Genomic DNA, 23828 nt, shown 5'->3' with positions numbered 1-23828 from the left:
ACATCATATACAGAAGCATCCCATTTTTATCTTAACTATCCTCTGAAAGAGCATAACTAGTTTAGTCCATCATATTTACTGGATTATTGAAGAATGCTATTATTTAATCTATACAGGCTGTTAATGCAAAAAAGAAGAAAATCGTGAGCAAATTTCTCAACCCCCATTGAGTGTGTGAAAAAGGCTGTTCTTCAGAAGAAAATTACTCTTGTTTAGGTTGAAGTCAATAATAAAATATATATAAGATACTGAATAGTTTTTACTAGTTTTTAAAGAAAATTATGGGAATTTTTCAGCGGTAATTTTATATTTTGCTGCTTCCCAAACTCTCTGATTAAACATGAAAATCCTTATATGTATAACAAATGAAATAAAGGAAATGTTTTTGAAGTGAGAAAAAGATAATTCCTTGATCATCTATCTTTTCAGTTTAGACTTGCATAGTTTATATTTGTTTAAATATACTAATAGCAATATGATTTATCTACATTCATTTAGATATAGTTTGGAAAAATGATGAGAATTAATTGAGAAAATAACATAAAAATTTACTTCTCATTCCATATTCCAGCTAAATTCTCACCTAATTGTCTTGAAATTTTAAAAAATATATGTATATATGAAAGTTTACATTTTCCTCTTTTACACAGAATGAAGTGAATAATTTAAGCAGCAGATGGCATCCTGTCATGTTAATTTCACCAACTTAAGTTGATATCGCATCTCAAAGCATCTGAATTCTGAAGATTTGGAGAACTTCCGTTTTATTCTCTTTATTTAAAAGGGATGAAAAGTGATGCACTCAGAGAATTTCCACAAAAAGCAAGCCCTTGATGTGATTTCCTAATTCCTGACACAGTGAAGATTTACCACAGCATCCTGCCCCATTGAAAACAGTCAATATGTTTAAGATCTTAGGTTTTGATGAGCTGCAAAGCATTCATATATTTAAACTTTCATGGAGCTCAGGGAGAAGCTAGTGAAAATTCCTGGGTGGAACAATCCAGAACGAAGAATGGAATTTCCAATTTGTAGTAATTGCTCAGGAAATTGAGGTCCAAAGAGGTCAAGTGGCCAGATTTCATACAACTAGTCAATAGTAAAGTTGAAACTAGCACCATAAACCTCTGTTTAATCACCTCTGTAGAGTGGCCTCGCTAGATGCACAGCAAGCAGTGAACAAGGTCTTGATGTAGAGATGGAGGACCAGGGAAAGACTCGATGACAGGATACCTTGGCTGGGGTTCAAAAGTAAAGAGCTCTTGTGAGAAAGTGGGTGGCCATGACCAAAAATGTTCTCTAAGTTAGTGAAAGTGTGTTCGCTGGATTTCAGATGCCACAGATGTGAGTATAGCTGTTGAATGTGAACAAATTGTAAATCACTTTTTCAAACACCTCCCTATTTCCCTCACCCCCAGCTCCTGACAACCATAATTCTCACCCTATAGACTTTTAGCCTCCCATGTTGAGAATGCAAGAGAAGAAGATAGTATCACAAAGAAAATGCTGTTGCATTTTCATTCCCTGCACTTGGTAGGCACCCAGTAACATTCTGAGTAAACAAATGAATGAGGATGACTCTTCCCAAATCTGTCTCAAAGTCCATCACGTGAAATTAAGAGCTAAACTATTTTTATTCACAGATGAATACAGAGTTGCTGGTATTTGTGATAGTGAGGGGATAATAAAACTCAGGTGGCGGGAGATGAATATTACCAGCCATTCCTGGTGGCAGAGGGCTCAGTGGGAAGCTCTATGCTGACTTTCTCTGTTTAGGAAGCAGCAGGTACAAAGAGTGTCCTTCAGAAGGAAGGACACTCAAGGAATACTCCGCCAGTGGAGAGAGTTTCTAAGAGTAGGGTGAATTCCTCTTGTAAAATGTAGCTTCCAAATTCCCTGCCAGCAGAGTGCTGAGAGTGGTGAACAGATAGAAATAAACCCAGTTAAACAAGCCCTGAATTTGGATAGGAGGGCTTCCTAGATGCCAATAGTGGTAAAGAATCCACCTGCCAATGCACGAGATGTAAGAAACGTGGGTTCCATCCCTGGGTCGGGAAGATCCCCTGGAGGAGGGCATGGCAACTCACTCCAGTATTCTTGCCTGGAGAATCCCACGGACAGAGGAGCCTGGTGGGCTACAGTCCACAGATTCACAAAGAGTCGGACACAACTGGAGTACTGAGCACAGCATGCAGGAGTTTGGATAGCACAACACTGATTTCAGGCCCTAATCTGTCGATCATTCCCACTCATAATATTGCACATAACTTGTACCAAAAAATGAAAAAAGTATTAAATTTCCTTAGGAATGTGTATTTAACAAAATTATTTGATCTTACTTTCTAATTTCAGTACTTTAGAATTTGAATGCATTTACTTCCCCATCCTATAAAATGATACTCAGTATCATGTTAAACAGCATTTAACATTCTGTTAAATAATAATGTGGGATTGATGAAATACTAAATATCAGGTTTTCAGTCTATTTGGAAGAAAGAGGAAAGAGAGCGCAAATAAAAAACTATTGGTATTCAAAGGAAATGATAAATGCTTTACTTCCAGATACTTATTTGTGGATAGGAAACACAGAGTTGCTTTTTTTTTTCTCTCTCTCTCTCTCTCATTTATCATTAGAGGAAGTTATCAACACACCAAATGCAATGGTCACTCTTTAAAATTGACTCGTTTCCACTTTAGCAACAAGTCCTTGAACTACGGAAATTCCATAATTTGTTCTCAGAAGCAATTCTAAAATGAATCGGTTGGAAGCACAGATGTAAAAGATTCAAAGGCTGAACTGAATCCAAAAATAGTACAACAATCATTTTCATTTTGCCAGATCCACCTGACCGCTTTTGATGACTTTATGTTTCTCCCTGAGCTTGTGATCGGCTATGACTCTAATACATAACAATGAGAGTCAATAATTAGCTCTCTGATACCAAATTACACCAACCACCCTGAATTTTTATTATTAAAACTGTGGACAAGGACTATTAACTACCGTGGCATTCAGGAATCAGCTGGATCTGATCCTGACCTACATTTCTAACTGCATCTTCTTTTCCCCTCTCATTCCTCCTCTGAGCATCATATTGTGGGCCCCAGACATGCCCTGATTTCTCATCTATTCTTTTTGTACCTGCCATTGTCTCTGCTTGAGTAGACTTTCTTTTCCTCCAGTTGATTAATTCCTATTACTCCTTAAAAATTTCTCCAAAACGTCTTCTCAGGGAAACCTTCTTGGGCAGCCAGTATAGTTTATCTCCTGTCATAACTCTGTCCTAGCACTGACCACACTGAGTAGTAATTAATACCGAGCAGTTTGCCCTTTGCTGTCCACCTGAAACTGCCCAACATTGCTAATCAGCTAGACTCCAAAAGGAAATAAAACATTAAAAAAAATACTTAGTAGTTTGATGGCAAACTCCCAAGGTGTCAGTGAGGCTCACTGAAATATTTTTAATTGAATTAATGAGTGATGACAGAAATCTAAATTTAAACTAGTCTGTAGTATCACAGTGAACTCAATAGTAAGCCAAAATGAAATTCTTGGATTAGAATACACCTCTTGCACAGAACTGAACCCTTGGAGGACACACTATCAAGCCTAATACCCAGAATAGAAAGCATTCAGTGAATGTCCAGTGAATGACTGTGATCACATGTCTTATTAGCTGTAGCATTGTTAGTACTACCAAAAATGGTTCAGAAAATGAGTACAGTCTTTCCCCTCATGTCTATGCATTATATATGCATCAATTCTTGCGGTTGTTGTTCAGTCATTAAGTCATATCCTACTCTTTGTGACCCCATGGCCTGCAGCACACCAGGCTCCTCTGTTCTCCACTCTCTCCTGGAGTTTGCTCAAACTCATGTCCATTGAGTCAGTGTGCCATCCAACTATCTCATCCTCTGCTGCCCCCTTCTCCTCCTGCCCTGAGTCTTTCCCAGGACCAGGGTTTCTTCCAGACTCTTTGCATCAAGTGGCCAAAATATTGATGCTTCAGCTTCAGCATCCTTCCAATGAATATTCAAGGTTGATATCCTTTAGGGTTGACTGGTTTAATCTTATTAATTCTTACCAAACTTTTATTCCATTTGTCCTTTGGTAAGTATACATCTGCAAATCTTATACCTGGAAGCAGTTTTATTTTTCACACTCTACTTTTATTAAAAACTTCTCAAACAAAAAAATTTTCAAGTATCCTTAAAAAGTAGAATAAAGAAACTTTGCATCATGGTAAGTTCTATGTAGTCATCAAGTACATTCATTTATTTATCTAAGGAATTTTTTTTTTTTATTGAGAGTCTTCCACATGCTAGAGCTTCCCAGGTGGCGCCAGTGGTAAAGAATCCACCTGCCAGTGCAGGAGACATAAGAGATATGGTTGGGCTCAATCCCTGGGTCAGGAAGATCCCCTGGAGAAGAGAATGGCAACACATGCCACTATAGTAAGCCATGAGAAATAAAATTGGGAATTATACACAGTCTTCTTATTACAGGGTTTATTCATCAAGAGGAGACAAGGAAAAGTGAACACATTTTCAGGATGTGGTTGAAAGCTATAAAAAGTAGTAAAAATATATAACCAAACTAAGGGACACTTCCATTCCTAATGTCTGGTGAATGGTCTATCACTGAGAAGTCACACAAACATAGAGGCAAGAAAAACTGGTTAGAGAGCTGTTTTAGTCGTTTGGGTGGGATAGGAGTTATTAGACTCTCCATGCATTTTGCAGGTTTAGATAGGGGTGTAAGAGGGAAATGAGAGTACAAGGATGACATCGAGATTTCCAATTGAGTAAGTAACAGGGTCATTCACTGAAATAGGGGAAAAAGAAAGAAAGGCGTGTCTGGTTGTTGGCAGGGAGGAAAGTTGAAGGATTCAGCTGAATGTCTGTGGAACATCCAAGCAGAGGCAGTCAATGTATGGCTGTGCATATTGATCTAAAAAGTTTATAATTAGCAGTCACCAGCTTATGAAAATGAACTGAAGCCATGAACGTGAAGGTGATCTCCTAGGCAAAGTGTCTAATGCAAGGGGAAAATGGCCTCAGATAGAATATTTACATGTGAAATGTGAACAGAGAAATAGGGACCCTAAAAGAAGCCAGACAGGTAACAGTGAAATTAGGAGATTATGATGTGATGCAAAAAAAGAAAAAATGTATTTCAAGAAGAAATGCCACTTGAGAGGGAAAGTTTGACAAATGCTGAAAACAATTCATTGGTTCTAGCAAGACTATGCGTGTTGATGCCATTGGCAAAGCTTAATGGAATAGTAGAGTCACTGGAGGAAAATAAATCTTACCAGGAAGAGATTAAAATCTATGGGGGAGGAAGACTTAATATAAAGCTATTTAAATACTTTTAAAATAGAGAGACAATAATGTAATTAGCAGGCTTCCCCAGTGGCTCAGCAGTAAAGAAATTGCTTGCAATTCAGGAGACATGGGAAATGCAGGTTTGATCCCTGGGTCAGGAAGATCCCCTGGAGAAAAGAATGACAACCCACTCCAGTAGTCTTGCCTGGAGAATCCCATGGACAGAAGACTCTGCTGGGCTACAGTCCATAAGGTTGCACAGAGTCAGACATGACTGAAGCGACTTAGCACATACGCAATGTAATTAGCATTACCCTTTCTATTCATAAACGTGGATAACAACATAACCTTGTAGAAAAAGCATTCAGTTTGATTTCACACTCAGCTCTTCACATAGCACCCAGCAGTGTTACTTTGGCACATTGTTGTTTGAGAGCTTCAACTTTCACACGTACACAAAAGTCATACCAAGCATGCGTAGGTACTGGAAAATTTAAAGTATATGAAAGCACCCAACACGGTGTCTATTAGAGACTGAGTCCTGAAGGATGTGTATAAATTATTAAAGAAAACAGGTCTCATACAGCAGGCTGAATTGAGAAAAGCAGACGGGAATTAGGAAGCTGTTTGGGACAAGGGGAGCACCCTGGGGAAGCAGATTAGAGAGTCAGACAGTAAGACAAATGGGAGTGGGAAGAAGGCTGGGTGACCCTTGACTACTAGGATGATGATTTTACATTTTATGTAGAAAGGAAGTGAATGCCTAAGAGAATGTTAAAGAAGGACTCTCAAGGCTGAAAGGTCCTTCCCACTGGTTGTAAATCTCTTTGAAGCCAGAAAACTCGAAGGGTTTAACAACAAACCATCATCTTGATCATCATCACTTTTGTAAACATCACAAGTAATATTTCTTGAATGCTTCCCATGTGCCAGAAAAAAAAAAAAGCAAAGCCTTTCCATGCATTGTCTCATGCAACCCTCCACGCAGTCTGATGAAGCATGTATCACTGGTATGTTCATTTTAAAGATAAGAAAACTGAGGCTTGGAAAACTTATTTCACTCAAAGCATGCATAATCAGTAACAAAGAAACCCAGAATGATGAAAGGCAATTACAGTGCTGCTTCAAGTAAGGGGAGTCAAAAACAAATATTAAGTTAAAAAACGATTGCACAAATCATACACTAATTTGCCCAATAACCCTAAAATCAAAGTTTTCATATCTATGAGTAACCTGAAACAAACCAACAAAAATCATCCAAGCAAGAAATTTGAAAAGAATTAGTAGAAGAGCCAGGAAATGGCTGCTGACTCTTTTCTCTGGATGTGTTTCTTAAAACACAGATCTTTTTATTGCTCAGTAAATGGAGAGTGAAGATACATATTTTACTTTAAAGACTTCAAGGAGCTGTAATAAGACTTGGCATGTATAATGTGGAAAATATTGTAGTTTGATCTTTATAAGCACAGAGGGAATTCTGGTTCTCTTTTTTAAACCAAGCATAGAACAATTCTATTATTTTTAATAGAAATACAGTTCTTCCTAATACTCCCTTTTATGTTATCCTATGGCTTTTGCCATTGAGTGAAAAATTATTTCTCCCATCCTTACGTGCAATGCATCTGAATTTTAGCCACATAGCTCCACTGCCTTTCCCTATTTCTGGACTCTCTCACTCCCTAATCCTATACTTTTCTCATTTGCCGAACCCGGACCCTAAGGTTGATTCCCTCAGCACATTTCACCATCCTCTGTAGCTAACTCGTCCATGTGTTTGGTCAACTAACTGCATGGGACATTTTCCTTCTGGATCAGTCAAACAATTTGCCTTTGCACTCTTAGAGTGAAGCAGTTCAATTTCCCTAGGTTAAAGCACAAAACTCAATGGATGGAGCCATAAATTAATGATATCTAACTCTAGCTCACCACACAAGGCAAAATAACATGTTTTTATTTTTTCCTTAATAGTACTGTCTTTCCATTCACTGCTACAATTCTAAAATGACAACACTCACATCAAATCCTCAGCATGGTCTTCAGTTCAGTTCAGTTCAGTCACTCAGTCATGTCCGACTCTTTGCGACCCCATGGATTGCAGCACACCAGGCTTCCATGTCCATCACCAACTCCTGGAGCTTGCTCAAACTCAAGTCCATCAAGTCAGTGATGCCATCTAACCATCTCATCCTCTGTCGTCCCCTTCTCCTCCTGCCTTCAATCTTTCCCAGCATCAGGTCTTCATCAGTGCAGTCTTCAGCTTCTTTCATCTTGGATATTTATTTGCATGAGAGTTCATTGAGAAGACTGAAGCCACACGTATACATGTAGGTAGTACAGTGGTAAAGAATCTGCCTGCCCATGCAGAAGACGCAGGAGACATGGGTTCAAAGCCCAGGTTGGGAAGATCCCCTGAAGGAGGAAATGGCAACCCACTCCAGTATTCTTGCCTGGGAAATCCCATGGACAGAGGAGCCTTGGCAGGCTGCAATCTATGGGGTTGCAAAGAATTGGACACAACTTAGTGACTAAGCACACCGCATATACACACACAAAGATATTATATTTATATATACATACATATATATATATGCATACACACATAGATAGGTAGATATTACATATATACACACATGGGTTTCCCTGGTGGCTCAGATAGTAAAGAATTTGCTGCCAATTCAGGAGATGCAAGAGATAAGGGTTCGATCCCTGGGTCAGGAAGATCTCCTGGAAAAGGAAATGGAAACCCACTCCAGTATTCTTGCCTGAAGAATCCCATGGCCAGAGGAGCCTGGTGGGCTACTGTCCATGGAGTTGCAAAGAGTCAGACAGGATTGAGAGACACTAACACTTTCACTATTCATATACACAAACTCCATTAATCAGCCATCATCATTTTACCGTTTTCCCCTTTACCTCCTTATTTGTCTGAGATGTTTTCCTTTCAGCACAAGATGAGAGTTTTCATCTGTACTGTTTATTCTATCTCATTCTGATTACTTTGGACTCTTGTTTCATTAGATATGCCTTTATATGCCTGCTCAGTCGCTTCAGTTGTGTCCGATGGACTTTGCAGTTCCATGAACTGTAGACTGTAGCCCACCGGGCTCCTCTGTCTGGAGAATTATCCAGGCCAGAATACTAGAGTGGGTAGCCTTTCCCTTCTCAAGGGAATCTTCCCAACCCCAGGATCAAACCTGGGTCTCCTGAATTGCAGGCAGATTCTTTACCATCTGAGCCACCAGGGAAGCCCAGATATGCCTTATCATGCCATGATTTTTATAATTATTATCATTTTTAAAATTTTAATAAACTTTTATTCTAGAGTAGTTTTAGATTTTTAGGAAAATTCTGAAGATGGTTCAGAATCCCCATATGCTGCACACCAAGTTTCCTTTCTTATCATCATCTTACATTCAGTTCAGTTCAGTTCAGTCGCTCAGTCGTGTCTGACTCTTTGCGACCCCATGAACTGCAGCCCACCAGGCCCCCCTGTCCATCACCAACATCAGTGTGGTACATTTGTCACATTTAATGAGATGATATTGATACACTGACATCAATTAAAACCCAAAGCTTATTCAGATTTCCTTAGTTTTCATCTAATGGTCTTTTTCTATTCCACAGCTACATGCAAGAAACTACATAATATTTGATCATTATTTCTCCATAACCTCCTCTTGTTGTGACAGTTTCTCAAAACTTCTCATCACTGTGCGTTTTTTATTTTTTAACTTTTAACTTCCTGGCACTGTAAGATGTTCTAGGTTCAAATGTGTATTTCATGCCCTAGTCCTGAAATCAGCCATTTTTCCAACAAGACTTGGTTCTTCACAGTGAAAAACAGAATTAGATGCCAAGATCTAGGCATTAGGTATGCTTGCTGCTGCTGAAATGTCATTGCTTATAGGATCTCTAAACTGTCAAAACCAGGAAATATATGTGCATGTGCTATCCTATGTATATATACATATCTCACATATACATATACATTTTCCTTTATTGAATTATCTGTATCTACTTTAGGCTAAATATATATTCATACTGATGTCCTCAATTCTAATTCATGGATTATTACATCACATGGATTATTCTAGACTTCTTCCCTTGCTAATTTGTAATCTCCCACTCCAAGAACAAGACACTTGGCTTAACACACTAACCTGTTACTTAATTTGTTCATTTACAGAATGTATATATGGTTGTTTCAGAATTATTCATCCATACCCCAGTGGGAAAGAACATTACTGCTGAAGTACAGTGCTTATGTGCAGTTCCTTTTGCCTTTGATTTTACAGATTCTACTTACTCCCAAAGTTACTTAGGTCAGCACCTTCCCCTCTTCCCTTCAATGAGGCTTTTTCTAACACTTCTAAGAAAGTAAGAGGGTTTTGTGAATTTTATCCTGGTGTTGCAGGAAGGGGAACCCCTTCCAGGGCCCAAAACTGGGCTTTTGTCTAACACTTGGAAATGAATTGTCCGAGGAGACACATGTGCTGACAAAGCAAGAGACTTTATTGGGAAAGGGCACCCGGGTGGAGAGCAGTAGGGTAAGGGAACCCAGGAGAACAGCTCTGCCACATGACTCGCAGTCTCGGGTTTTATGGTGATGGGATTAGTTTCCAGGTGGTCTTCGGCCAATCATTCTAATTCAGGGTCTTTCCTGGTGGTGCACGCATGGCTCAGCCAAGATGGATGCTAGCGAGAGGGATTCTGGGAGGTGGACGGACATGCGGTGTCTCCTTTCAACCTTTCCCAAACTCTTTCGGTTGGTGGTGGCTTATTCGTTCCATATTCCTTACCAGGATCTCCTGTCATAAAATGACTCAGGCAAATGGTTACTATGGTGCCTGGCCAGGGTGGGCGGTTTCAATCAGTCTGCTTCCCCTAACAACTCCCCGCTGAGAGACTTCATACTCAAGATACTTCTTGGGGATTGGGGTGGAGGTCTCTTTCTTCTGTAACTTCTTCCTATCAGTGTGCTTCCCCTAACAACGGGATCGCCTGACCACCTCAGTGATTTCTTGAATTGGCATACATTAATGTTCTCTCTTTTTGTTGTAAAGTTTTATAATTTTTGACAAATATATATCGCTATGTATTAGCCATTATGAGCATGCTAACTCACTTCAGTCGTGTCTGACTCTTTGCAGCCTGGTGGACTGCAGCGTGTCAGGCTCCTCAGTCTGTGGGATTCTCCAGGCAAGAATACTGGAGTTATGGAGGGTTGCCATGCCCTCCTCCAGGGACTCTTCCCAACCCAGGAATCAAATCTGTGTCTCCCATGGTTCCTGCATTGCAGGCAGATTCTTTACTGCTGAGCCACCACCGAAGCCCATTAGCCATTAGAGTATCACACAAAAATAACTTCATCATTCTTCAGATACCCCCAGTATATCACTTATTTAACCTAACTACCCTAGAGCCCCTCAAAATCATTGAACTGTACCATCTCTGTAGTTCTGTCTTTTCCAGAATATCATGTAAATAGAATTATACAGCCTTTCAGACTTCTCTCATTCCGCAGTATGCATTTAGATTCATCTGATGTAGAACAGTTTGTTTTTCTCACTGTATATGAAAGGGTATTTTTGATTGTCTTCAGTTTTTGGCATTTATCAAAGAAGCTGTTATAAATAGTCACAGGCATGTTTTGGTGTGTACATAAGTTTTCTAATCAGTTGAGTAAATACCCAGGAACAGAATTGCTAGATAATATGATAAGACTATGTTTATTTGTTAAAAACTGTCAGATTGTTCTAACGTGGTTTTACCCCATTGCATTCCCACAAGCAATAAATGAGCCTTTTCGTTCCTCTGCATTGTTGCCAGCATTTGGTGTTGACACTTGAGGTGGGGAGGTGAATAAGGCAAGCCATTCTACTAGTTGCATAGTGGCATCTCATTATTGTTATACTATGCATTTCTCTAAGGGCAAATGTTGAGTACTGTTTCTTATGCTTACTTACCTTCTGTATATCCTTTATGGTAAGGTATCTATCTGTTCAGATCTTGTGCTCATTTTAATTAGGTGTTTGTTTTCTAATTGTTGAGTTTTAAGAGCTCTTTGTTTATACTGGATACAAGTTTAACATAGGTCTTTTTTACCTAAAGTCAGTGGGTTTTTTGTCATTATATCTGTATATATAACAAGCTTCTCAATAGCATATATACTTTTTATTATCACTTAGTGTATTATTACATCATTACAATAACAGATCGTGGATATCATTTAAGTTTCTCAATGGACCTCAAGGAAAAGAAAAGATTGGGGTACTTTTCCCATCAGAGATTTGGATTGGAAGCTGAGAGTGAGCATGGCTAATAATAATTCTTTGCATTTGCCTATTGTTTGTAATTTTGTGAATAGTTTCACACATTATCTCATTAAGGTCCCATTTGCTTTCTCTCTTCCATAGCCTTATTAGTGAGTATACTTTTTTCCTCTGTGTTTCAGCCTCTGTGGTCACATGGGAAAAATATTGATAAACAAATCGAACCTTCACAGGAGTCTCATGGTTTCATAGCAACTAGGAAATTCTTGTTACAACAGAAGAACATGAAAAGCCCTTCATAAAGTATCACTCCAAACACTAGAATTGACTTGCATAATTACTGCTATAACTTAAAAATATTCAGATTTAAATTTAAAATTGAATTATAGAATTTCGATAAAAAGTTGTTATCTGTTTGATGAGAGGATATTGCTTGGAATTTGATATTCCCTGTGGGCTTGTTGATCTCTTGGTTCTCTAGGAAATAAAATATCCCATGAGCAAATTTAATAATCCCTGATATTGATAAGTGCTTACTAAGAAAGTATTAAAATTTGTACTAATTTCTAAATAATTACCTAGAAATAATAATTGCTCTTTGAGTTTCTCAAGAAAATTACATCCTCCTCAAAATAAGCAATTGGTATTGAAGAATCCACTTTTTTTTTTTTTAAATTCAGTTCAGTTCAGTATAGTTGCTCAGTCGTGTCCAACTCTTTGTGACTGCCATGGACTGCAGCACGCCAGGCTTCCCTGTCCATCACCAACTCCAGAAGCCTCCTCAAACTCATGTCCATTGAGTCGGTGATGCCATCCAACCATCTCATCCTCTGTCATCCCCTTCTCCTCTGCCTTCAATCTTTCCCAGCATCAGGGTTTATTCAAATGAATCAGTTCTTCACATCAGGTGGCCAAAGTATTGGAGTTCCAGCTTCAGCATCAGTCCTTCCAATGAATATTCAGGATTGATTTCCTTTAGGATGGACTGGTTGGATCTCCTGGCTGTCCAAGGGACTCTCAAGAGTGTTCTCCAACACCACAGTTCAAAAGCATCAATTCTCCAGTGCTAGCTTTCTTTATAGTCCAACTGTCACATCCATACATGACTACTGGAAAAACCAAAGCTTTGACTAGGCGGACCTTTGTTGGCAAAGTAATGTCTCTGCTTTTGAATATGCTATCTAGGTTGGTCATAACTTTTCTTCCAAGGAGCAAGCGTCTTTTAATTTCATGGCTGGCATCACCATCTGCAGTGATTTTGGAGCCCAAAAATATAAAGTCTCTCACTGTTTCCATTGTTTCCCCATCTATTTGCCATGAAGTGATGGGAGCAGATGCCATGATCTTAGTTTTCTGAATGTTGTTTTAAGCCAACTTTTTCATTTCCTCTTTCATCAAGAGGTTCTTCATTTTCTGCCTTACATGTCATCTGCATATCTAAAGTTGTTGATATTTCTGGTAATCTTGATTCCAGCTTGTGTTTCATCCAGCCTGGCATTTCACATGATGTACTCTGCATATAAGTTAAATAAGCCGAGTGACAAAATACAGTCTTGACATACTCCTTTCCCGATTTGGAACCTGTCATTGTTCCACGTCCAGTTCTAACTGTTGCTTCCTGATCTGCATACAGATTTCTCAGGAGGCAGGTAAGGTGGTCTGGTAGTCCCATCTTTTGAAGAATTTTCCACAGTTTGTTGTGATCCACACAGACAAAGGCTTTGTCATAGTCAATAAAGCAGAAGTAAATGTTTTTTTCTGGAATTCTCTTGCTTTTTTGATGAGTCAGCGGATGTTGGCAATTTAATCTTTGGTTCCTCTGCCTTTTCTAAATCCAGCTTGAACATCTGGAAGTTCATGGTTCATGTACTATTGAAGCCTGGCTTACTGCATGGCAAATAGAAGGGGAAGAGGTAGAGGTAGTGACAGATTTCCTCTTCTTGGGCTCCAAAATCACTGCCGATGGTGACCACAACCATGAAATCAGAAAACGATTTATTCTTCTGATTGCTTCATAAAAGCTATGACAAATCTAGACAGTGTGTTGAAAAGCAGAGACATTACTCTGCCGACAAAGGTCTGTATGGTCGAGGGTATGGTCTTCCCAGTGGTCACATACAGTTGTGAGAGCTGGATCATAAAAAAGGCAGAATGCCAAAGAATTGATGCCTTTGAACTGTGGTCCTGGAGAAGACTCCTGAAAGTCCCTTGAACTTCAAGGAAATCAAACCAGTCAATCTCAATGGAGATCAACCCTGAATATTCACCAGAAGGACTGATGCTGAAGCTGAAGCTCCAGTATTTTGGTCATCTGATGTGAACAGATGATTTATTGGAAAAGTCCCTGATGTTGGGAAAGATTGAAGGCAAAAGGAGAATTGGGCAGTAGAAGATGAGATGGCTAGACAGCAATGAACATGAACTTGGGCAAACTCTAGGAGATGGTGAGGGACAGGGAAGCCTGGCATGCTGCTGACCATGGGGTCACAAAGAGGCTGACACGACTAGGTGACTAACCAACAACAACAACTGAAGTATACTGTGATTAAAAAAAAAAATCTAGTAACTCTGTGGTTGTTATAAGTCCACAACTTCTTGACACTTGAAGACTATGCTTTCTGGATGGCAAGGTCATCTCTGGTGGTGATCCAGTCAAACTTAGGCTGAATTAATCATCTTTCTGAAATACAAATAAGCAAGGAGTATCTTATTTTGTTATAGCCATGAAGCACATCAATGATGCTTCAGTATTGAAAATAGTGAATGCCAATGATAATAATCAAGAATTACCCCAAAATTAAAGAGAGATTTCAAAAGCTAACTAATCCTATGGTCAACATCCCTCTAATAAGTTAACTTGAAGAAAAGGAAAAAAATAATTTGAGTAAACCCTAGAGATGATTGCAAGTGAGGAGATTACATACTCAAGACTAGAACTTTAAAAGCAGAAAAATTGCAGATGGATCTTGAGTGTTTAAGATGTAAAAGAAAATCAAGTGAATAAGATTTAATTTAGATAGACAAAATGCCTTTATAAGAAGAATAATGCCAAAGGGATTTATAAATCATGTGAATACCAATTAGAAACCAAAATAAAAGAGAAGAACCACAGAAAAGTGGTTTTAATGTCAAAGGGTATAACTAAAGATTTATATTTTGGAAAAATTCCACTCTTCATAAGAGAGTAGACAATTTGAAACAGGTTTTTATTTTTGATATAAAAGGTGAAACTTTTACATTTGAAAGGGAGAGTACACTAACCTAATATACTTACTCAGGACCTAGAATAATTCAGTTTTAGTTCAAAAAATTCATTAAGATTTTACTGACTGTCAGGCATGGGGCCAGACACCAGGGGTTAAAATATTAGTGAAATATAATCACTACTGACAGGCAATTAGACAGTCTCAATATATTGCCATAAACATTAAGCAAATTATATACGCTAAGTGACATTAGAGTTTAAATAGGGTTTCAGAGATGAAGCAATAGTAGTTACAAATGTTAGATTGTTTCACCTGAATCAAATATGCCTCTTGTAGCATTTTCAGTCAGTTCAGTTGCTCCGTCATGCCCAACTCTTTATGACCCCATGAATCGCAGCATGCCAGGCCTCCCTGTCCATCACCAACTCCCGGAGTTCACCCAAACTCATGTGCATCGAGTCAGTGATGCCATCCAGCCATCTCGTCCTCTGTTGTCCCCTTCTCCTCCTGCCCCCAATCCCTCTCAGGGTCTTTTCCAATGAGTCAAGTCTTCGCATGAGGTGGCCAAAGTATTGGAGTTTCAGCCTCAGCATCAGTCCTTCCAATGAACACCCAGGACTGGTCTCCTTTAGGATGGACTGGTTGGATCTCCTTGCAGTCCAAGGGACTCACAAGAGTCTTCTCCAGCACCACAGTTCAAAAGCATTTTCAAGTGTTCCCTTAATCTCAGGCTTTATGGAACAAGGTTTGGCTGACGAGAGCTATAAACAAATAATAAACAAAAAACTATAAGCAAAATGTAACCAATGGCTAATCATTGACATAAGTGTAACTAGAAACAAATAACACATTTAAGGCTTCTATAAATTGCTAAGCACATACAGTTATAAAGTAGCAACTTAAAAGAATTTGTAAATTGCTCTCATTAAATGAAAATTTATGACTTCTTCATGACAAAAAATGGAATACCTAAGATCAGATTTACCCTCAAATGAAAACAAGTTATGTAAAGTTTAAAAATAAAATAAAATTAAAAAAAAAAGAAAAGAAAACAAGTTAAAAATTGGACAAATATATGAAATGATAGCTTTTAAGGCACTAGACCTCAGGCAGTGAAGGATTGTGATCAAAGAGACTGGAAACAAACAAAATTGGCATATGGCTGTTCCAGCTTTCCACCTTGATATATGGAGAACCAAAAACAAAGTGAAAATGTGCTCAAAAGTATTAGCCACTAGAATAATGAAAATACAAAATGCAGTGATGTATTTCTACAGACTTTTATAAATGTTAGAAATGAAAAGCTGTCTGGCGTGGCAGGGTTTGATGATCTTACGGAGGACGAGCACTCTCTTACACTGTGGTAGGAAAATAAAAATGGTTTAGCACTATGTAAAGCAGTTTGACAGTTTCTAAAAAAGATAAACATATACCTGTCATATGATCCAGCCATTCCACTTCTAGGTATTTATCCTAGGAAATCAAAACATATGCCCACACAAAGACTAGTACACAAATGTTCATAACAGTTTTATTTGTAATAACCCCAAACCAGAAACCACTCACAAGTTCATCAAATAGTAAATGGATAAATAAACCATGGTTCTTCCATATAATGGAATACTGCCAAGCAATAAAAAGGATAGACTACTGATACACACAACAAATAATATGGGTGAATTTCAGATTAATTATACTGAGCCAAAGAAGCCAGATTAAAGATCCTAAAAACTGCATTACTCCATTTAAGTAAACATTTCAGAAAATGCTACTAATCCATAGGGACAGAAATTATATCATCAGCTGTCAGGAGACAGGGAGAAAGTGGTGAGGCGGGATTATGAAAGGGCATGATAAATCTTTTGAGGGGTTATGGGACTATTTACTCTCAACTACTGTGATGGTTTCATGAAAAAAATCTTACTGAATTGAAAATTTTAAATGCATAGCTTATTATTGCCAAATATCTTTAAGTCAAGCTACTAATTTTTAAAATATATTTGAAGTTAACAAATTATAAGAGTTTAAAAAATAATTTATATAAGCTTAACTTTGCATTGAAAATTGTTTGAGGCTGTTATAGATTTATTGGAAAAATTAGCCCCTGAGCCTAGTAGCATCTGGAAAACTTTTTTTTTTTTAATACTCTGTGAAGAGCTTGTTAATACCTGTGTGTGGTTCCAAAGGAGAAGGAAATGGCAACTCACTCCGGTATTCCTACCTGGAGAATCCCATGGACAGAGAAGCCTGGCAGGCTACAGTCTATGTGGTTCCAAAAGAAAAGAAGCAATCACTGGTTTCAAATTTCTCATAATTTGGAGAAAGGCTGTACGTGTATGTCAACACAAACTCTAATGCTAACAAGAACAGCTTAGAAAAAGATACTATCCATTAATCTAATCACCATTTGAAAACATTGTGTAAGGTTATTTTGTTAAACATATTATAGTTGAGTTTTTAAATTTGAATGTTCTGCTTCTTTGACTGAACCTGAATGGACAGATATAGATGTAGATACAGAATAGATGTAGAATATATATCTAGAGCTTCTCTGGTGGCTCAGAAAATAAAGAATCCAACTGCCAGTGCCGGAGACACAGTTTCCATCCCTGGGTCAGGAAGATCCCCCAGAGGAGGGAATGGTAACCCACTCCACTACTTTTTCCTGGAGAATACCATGGACAGAGGAGCCTGGCGGGCTACCGTCCATAGGGTCACAGAGGCAGCCATGACTGAGCAACTAACACTTCCATAGCTACATATCGGCTGTGCTTAGTTGCTCAGTCATGTCTGACTCTTTTGTGACTCATGGGCTGGAGCCCACCAGGCTCTTTTGTCTGTGGGATTCTTCAGGCAAGACTCAGTACTGGAGTTAGTAGCCATTCCCTTCTCCAGGGGTTCTTCCCAACCAAGGGATTAAACCCATGTCTCCTGCATTGCAGGCAGATGCGTTACTGTCTGAGGCACTAGAGAAGCCCGTAGCTCTATATAGAATACCGCAAAAGAAACTAATTCATCCTTGAGCAGCCCACCTGGCGACACTCTTTCTAGGCAGAATCAATGGTTCCCTTTGCCTCTCCAAGGTCCTTAGACATATTCTGTTACAGGAGTTATTGGCTAGCAAATCCCTCTTCCCCACTTGATTATGAGCCTTTCAAATTCATCCTTACTCCAAGATGGGCATAATAAAGGACAGAAATGGTATGGACCTAACAGAAACAGAAGATATTAAGAAGAGGTAGCAAAAATAGACAGAAGAACTATACAAAAAAGATCTTCATGACCCAGATAATCAAGATAGTGTGATCACTCAACTAGAGCCAAACATCCTGGAATACAAGTCAAGTGGACCTTAGGAAGCATCACTACGAACAAAGCTAATGGAGATGATGAAATCCCAGTTGAGTTATTTCAAATCCTAAAAGATGATGTTGTGAAAGTGCTTCAATCAATATGCCAGCAAATTTGGAAAACTCAGCAGCGGCCACAGGATAGGAAAAGGTCAGTTTTCATTCTAATCACAAGAAAGGCAATGCCAAAGCATGCTCAAACTACCACACAATTGCACTCATCTCACACACTAGCAAAATAATGCTCAAAATTCTCCAAGCCAAGCTTCAACAGTATATGAACCATGAACTTCCATGTGTTCAAGCTGGTTTTAGAAAAGGCAGAGGAACCAGAGATCAAATTGCCAACATCCGCTGGATCATGGAAAAAGCAAGAGAGTTCCAGAAAAACATCTATTTCTGCTTTATTGACTATGCAAAGCCTTTGACTGCGTGGATCACAACAAACTGTGGAAAATTATTCAAGAGATGGGAATACCGGACCACCTTACCTGCCTCCTGAGAAACCTGCATGTAAGTCAAGAAGCAACAGTTAGAACTGAACATGGAACAACAAACTGGTTCCAAATCAGAAAAGGAGTACGTCAAGGCTGTATACTGTCACCCTGCTTATTTAACTTATATGCAGAGTACATCATGTGAAATGCCAGGCTGGATGAACCACAAACTGGAATCAAGATTGCTGGGAGAAATATCAGTAACCTCAGATGTCACCACACTTATGGCAGAAAGTGAAGAAAAACTAAAGAGCCTCTTGATGAAAGTGAAAGAGGAGAGCGAAAAGTTGGTTTGAAACCCAACATTCATAAAATTAAGATAATGGCAACTGGTCCCATCATTTCATGGCAAATAGATGGGGAAACAATGGAAACAGTGAGAGACTTTACTTTTGGGGGCTCCAAAATCACTGCAATTGGTGACTGCAGCCATGAAATTAAAAGATGCTTGCTCCTTGGAGGAAAAGTTATGACCAACCTAGACAGCTTATTAAAAAGCAGAGACTTTACTTTGCCAACAAAGGCCCGTCTAGTCAAAACTTTGGTTTTTCCCAGTAGTCATGTTTGAATGTGAGAGTTGGACTATAAAGAAAGCTGAGCACTGAAGAATCGATGCTTTTGAACTATGATGTTGGAGAAGATTCTTAAGAGTCCCTTGGACAGCCAGGAGATCCAACCAGTCCATCCTAAAGGAAATCAATCCTGAATATTGACTGGGGGGACTGATGCTGAAGCTGAAACTCCAATACTTTGGCCACCTGATGCAAAGAACTGACTCATTTGCAAAGACCTCGATGCTGGAAAAGATTGAAGGTGGGAGGAGAACGGGACGACAGAGGATGAGACGGTTGGAGGGCATCAACAACTCAATGGACATGAGTTTGAGTAAACTCCGGGAGTTGGTGATGGACAGGGAGGCCTGGCGTGCTGCCGTCCACGGGGTCACAAAGATTCGGACATGACTGGGTGACTGAACTGAACTTACTCTCCCAGAAACTAAGAAATTCGTATTGAGAATTAATTAATTAATGCAAATCTATGTATAAAAATAAGTGACTCAGCACATCACTATTATCTTTCTCACAGGGTATTTGACTTTCATTTTTTGCAAAAACAACTATGTTTGAATACAAGCTCCAAGATACTCCTTTGTTCCTGTGTGACAATCAAAATCTACATTTTAAAAGATCACTCAAAATTCAAATTAGCTCTGCTACTTGGTTAAGTTACTTAACAATTCTGAGCTGAAGTACACAGTGTACTCAAAACACCTGCGCTAGCATTCACTCCAAAAATACATACAGCACCACACATTGCCAAGGACTTGCTACAACATAAATTTTAGAACATTCCTGTACTGATTCCAGGTCACTATGTAATTCTTACTTTGCTAATGGTAAACTCTGCCTTTGAACTTTGCCACAACAGCACAACCCGAAGTCTTCAAAAACATTTAGACAGTAGTTGTGAAAACTGGGAATGGCCCAGAGGCATTTTGTATCACCAAATAAACATGCTTCTTATTGGCCTCTGTATTTATCCTTTGGGGGATGGTAAGTAAGACACGCAAGAGAGACACAGTGTTTGAGCCTGACGGCATCTTCAGCGGCAGGAGCTGTGACTGCCTGTAGGCAAATGCTTGTGCGCTTAAGTCTCAACCAGAGTTGAGATATTCCAGCATGTTTATTGATTTAAACTAGAAAACCTTTGACTCGGGGCAGAGGTGATCTTACTAGTCAAGTTAATGTCTAGAGAATACTAGGAGGAAAATTTTATTTGTAATGAACTTGCTTCTGTATGCCTCTTTTTAAGAACTATTGTAATAATGAGGAAAATTTTAGTCTTTATTACATGACATTGGAAAACAAAACAGTGCCAATGTGAACCTTTTATACTTTATTTCTATCACTCTTTCACTCAATCCCAGTTCTTCCTCTGTGTGTGTGTGTGTGTGTGTGTGTTACTGTTGTGCTTGTTTGCGGAACTGAGACATTTTTACAAATTTTCTAAGCAGATAGCCACATGGAAATCAATAGGCATTTTCTGTATTATATTTCAAAAAGTAAAAAGTCCAACAGAGTATATTTCTTACAGAGCTTATCTACGAAAAGTTGGCCAGATCTCTTTTGTCATCAATGTCACATCTGAAAATCTTTACATTATTGTAATTGCCCTACCAGGTCTTAACATATATATATTTATATATATATATCCGAAGGGTAGTGAGTATTGAGTGTCACAAAAGGACATCCACATAGATTGCTACATCTTATAATTACCTTTTGTCTTTCAAACAATTTACAAGTTTATTTATTTAAACTTGTTCTAACACATTATTTAAAAATGCTGTCATTTTCACTTAATTTTTCCTGTCAGGGCAAAGACAATTGTCCCACTGAGACCCACCTGGTTTCTATGCTTTATTTCTCATCTAAGAAAATCTGCAAATAACTCAGGTTAATGAACTCTGTGTGTGTGTGTGTGTGTGTGTGTGTGTGTAAAACAATGACGGTTTATTTTTGTGAACCTCAGGAAGTGACTCGTTAATATCTACAGTTGAAAGTCGATGATGTTATAAATGACTAAGTCCCTATTTTCCCGAGTGATATGTAATTCTTATAATTTCCAGGAAGGATAATTGTGTATCATGTATTTGTCCTGATTTATGAGGCAGAAATGTAAACTCATTGCTTTTACTTGAAAGGGTGTGCATTGACAGCTTGACAGTGTTTGAACTGAGAAAACTTAAAACTGTCCAGGGGCAACAGCAGCTAACCCACCAAGAATTCAGGATAAATGGGCATCATCATAACGAGTACTAATGGCGGACAGGATCATTACATTCATTAGTGAATTAAAGAAAGACAATGGTAAGATCTCTGGCCTCTGGCTTTATCAGTTTGAGTCAGAAAGCAATACATCAAAAGTCGAGGGTGCTTTCAAATATTTCACTATCAAAGAGCGACTTTGGAGCACAGAGTAAATTGACTTGATACCAAATTCCTATCTGTACCCTTCTATTTAAATAGGTCTCACTGCGATAGCAATGACAACAAATATCAACAATTTGCTCTTTCCGATATCATTTCTTTTTTTCTTTTATATTTCTCTTCTTTGGTCTTTCTCCCCTTTGCCCAAGCAATTCTGCAGTGCACAGGCACTTTTTCTTAGCTCTTTATCACACAGTCATTGTGATAAACACGCAGCAAATATCTCCTGTGGACATAACACTTTACAGAACACTACAGACACATAACTCAAAATAGAGAGGATTTCACCCTTGACTCCTAGGAACTCAGCTTATAACTAAAGATTCCAGATAAAAATCATTAATAAGAGCTGAAGCAACAGGATATATTCCAAACACAGATCGGTTCCTCCCATGCCAAGAGGAGCCTGGTGGTCAAATGACGGGCGAGTAACTGTAAGAACTCTAAGTGGGGAGGGAAAATGCCCTATGATTTGATAAGTTGTTATCCTTCTGCGCTCATTTTAAGAGGCATTGAGCTTTGTTCTAGAAAATATACATCAAGAAAAGCCCTCCGCAAGCTTACCAACCAATTGTTTCACCTCTGTTAGTCCTAAATTTCTAACTGCTTGTTAAATCCTTGGTCACTAGGTATCACAAGTATTTCTATGGATCAGTGACTAAGTGTCCTGAACACATAGAAGATATACAATAAGGTATACTGAATGAAAACTGAATAACCTTGTTCTGCTCCAGTCATTTCCCTTGCCTTAGTCATCTTGATGGGAAAATGTGCACACACATATGTGCACACATATGCACACTCACATACAAACATACATATCCAATGTCCACAGCTGTATTTAAAACAAATCACGTACATTTAAAGAAGGTAAAGGAATTGGGTGTTTATAATGTGGATCATATATAATTCAGTTGGAGAAGATCCTATTGAAAATGTGAGTTGTGAGCAACAGTTTAAAATGATGGATTGACCACAGTCTTCCAGAGAGGATGAGGGAAACGGTTCCAGGTACTACTTCTTCATTTCCTTCTTTATCAGTGGAGTTTTTCAATCAACCTAATCTAGCAGAACATTTCTCTGAGGCTACTGAGATATATTTGCAGGAAACAACTTTCCCCTCACTTAAAGAAATAGGTTTAACTCCTTCACTCCCGGAACTCTATAATTCAGGGAAAAAGTGAGTTTTCCATAGAGCATGTGAGGAGCAAAGAGAGATGAAACTGTGTGGAAAATGAGATGAAGGAGTGGAAAATTGCACCTGCCGTATAAGTCCAACTACATATAGACATATTCCTCCATGAAAAACTGGAAATTTCATATAAAAATGGTACTTGCAAAGTCAGCAACAATTCTTAACAATGTCTTTCCTGCTGCTGACATCATTTTTTTTTTTACCCCATAATAAGGGATGATTTGGAGCCATTCTCCTTTTCATTACAAGCTGTCCCTTTCCTTATTGCATTTCTTCCACTACTGCTCCCATGTGAGAGGCGACTGTGTTACTTGCGGAATATGATGAATCACTTCAGCAAGAAATATGTGGCATATGTGTGAAGGCTCTTTCTAGCATATAAATTAAGCTTGAATGGCAACTTGGTCAAAAATTTCCTTTGAATCTGTTCCCTGTGTGGCAGATAGAGTCACGCATTATCATTTCGTTGGCAGGAGCTTTTTCCCAGCTAACTGACACCTCTAACCTTTATTAGAGAGAAGTGGGTCACCCCCATCGCTGCAAAGAATCAATGAGATGAAAAGAGAGATCCGGGTGAGGAAACTGGAGAGATGTATTTAATAACTAGGCTGAGATGAGAATTCCTAAAAGAAAAAGAAGCACTGGTAACACTAAATGATTTTGCATAAAGGATAACTCTGGCTACAAAATAATATCCCAAGAAAGCAGTAAAATAAAGTGTAACCATTCGATCAGTTGAGACAGACTTGTAAATATTTTCCCAATTAAAAAAAAAGTCCCCAGAGGAATAAAGAGGGCCTATACAAAAGATATTATGCATCTCTAGTTTGTGGTTTTTCCCTTAGTTGGAAGATTTCTTTTCCACTTAAATCTGTCTATTAAATCTGGGAAAGGTAGAACCAAAATTATCAATTTTAATCTTTTTGAAATCCCTTCACTTTGTTTTCCTCAAGATTTTTAAGCATTTTATTTGTAGTAATACTAACAAAA

The sequence above is a fragment of the Bos grunniens genome, chromosome 13 (assembly GCF_055505025.1).
Source record: "Bos grunniens cultivar Pamir isolate PY7600 chromosome 13, Bosgru_T2T1.0, whole genome shotgun sequence".
NCBI classification, from domain to species: domain Eukaryota; kingdom Metazoa; phylum Chordata; class Mammalia; order Artiodactyla; family Bovidae; genus Bos; species Bos grunniens.
The sequence above is the reverse complement of the archived record's forward strand: the minus strand, read 5'-3'. Positions refer to the sequence as shown.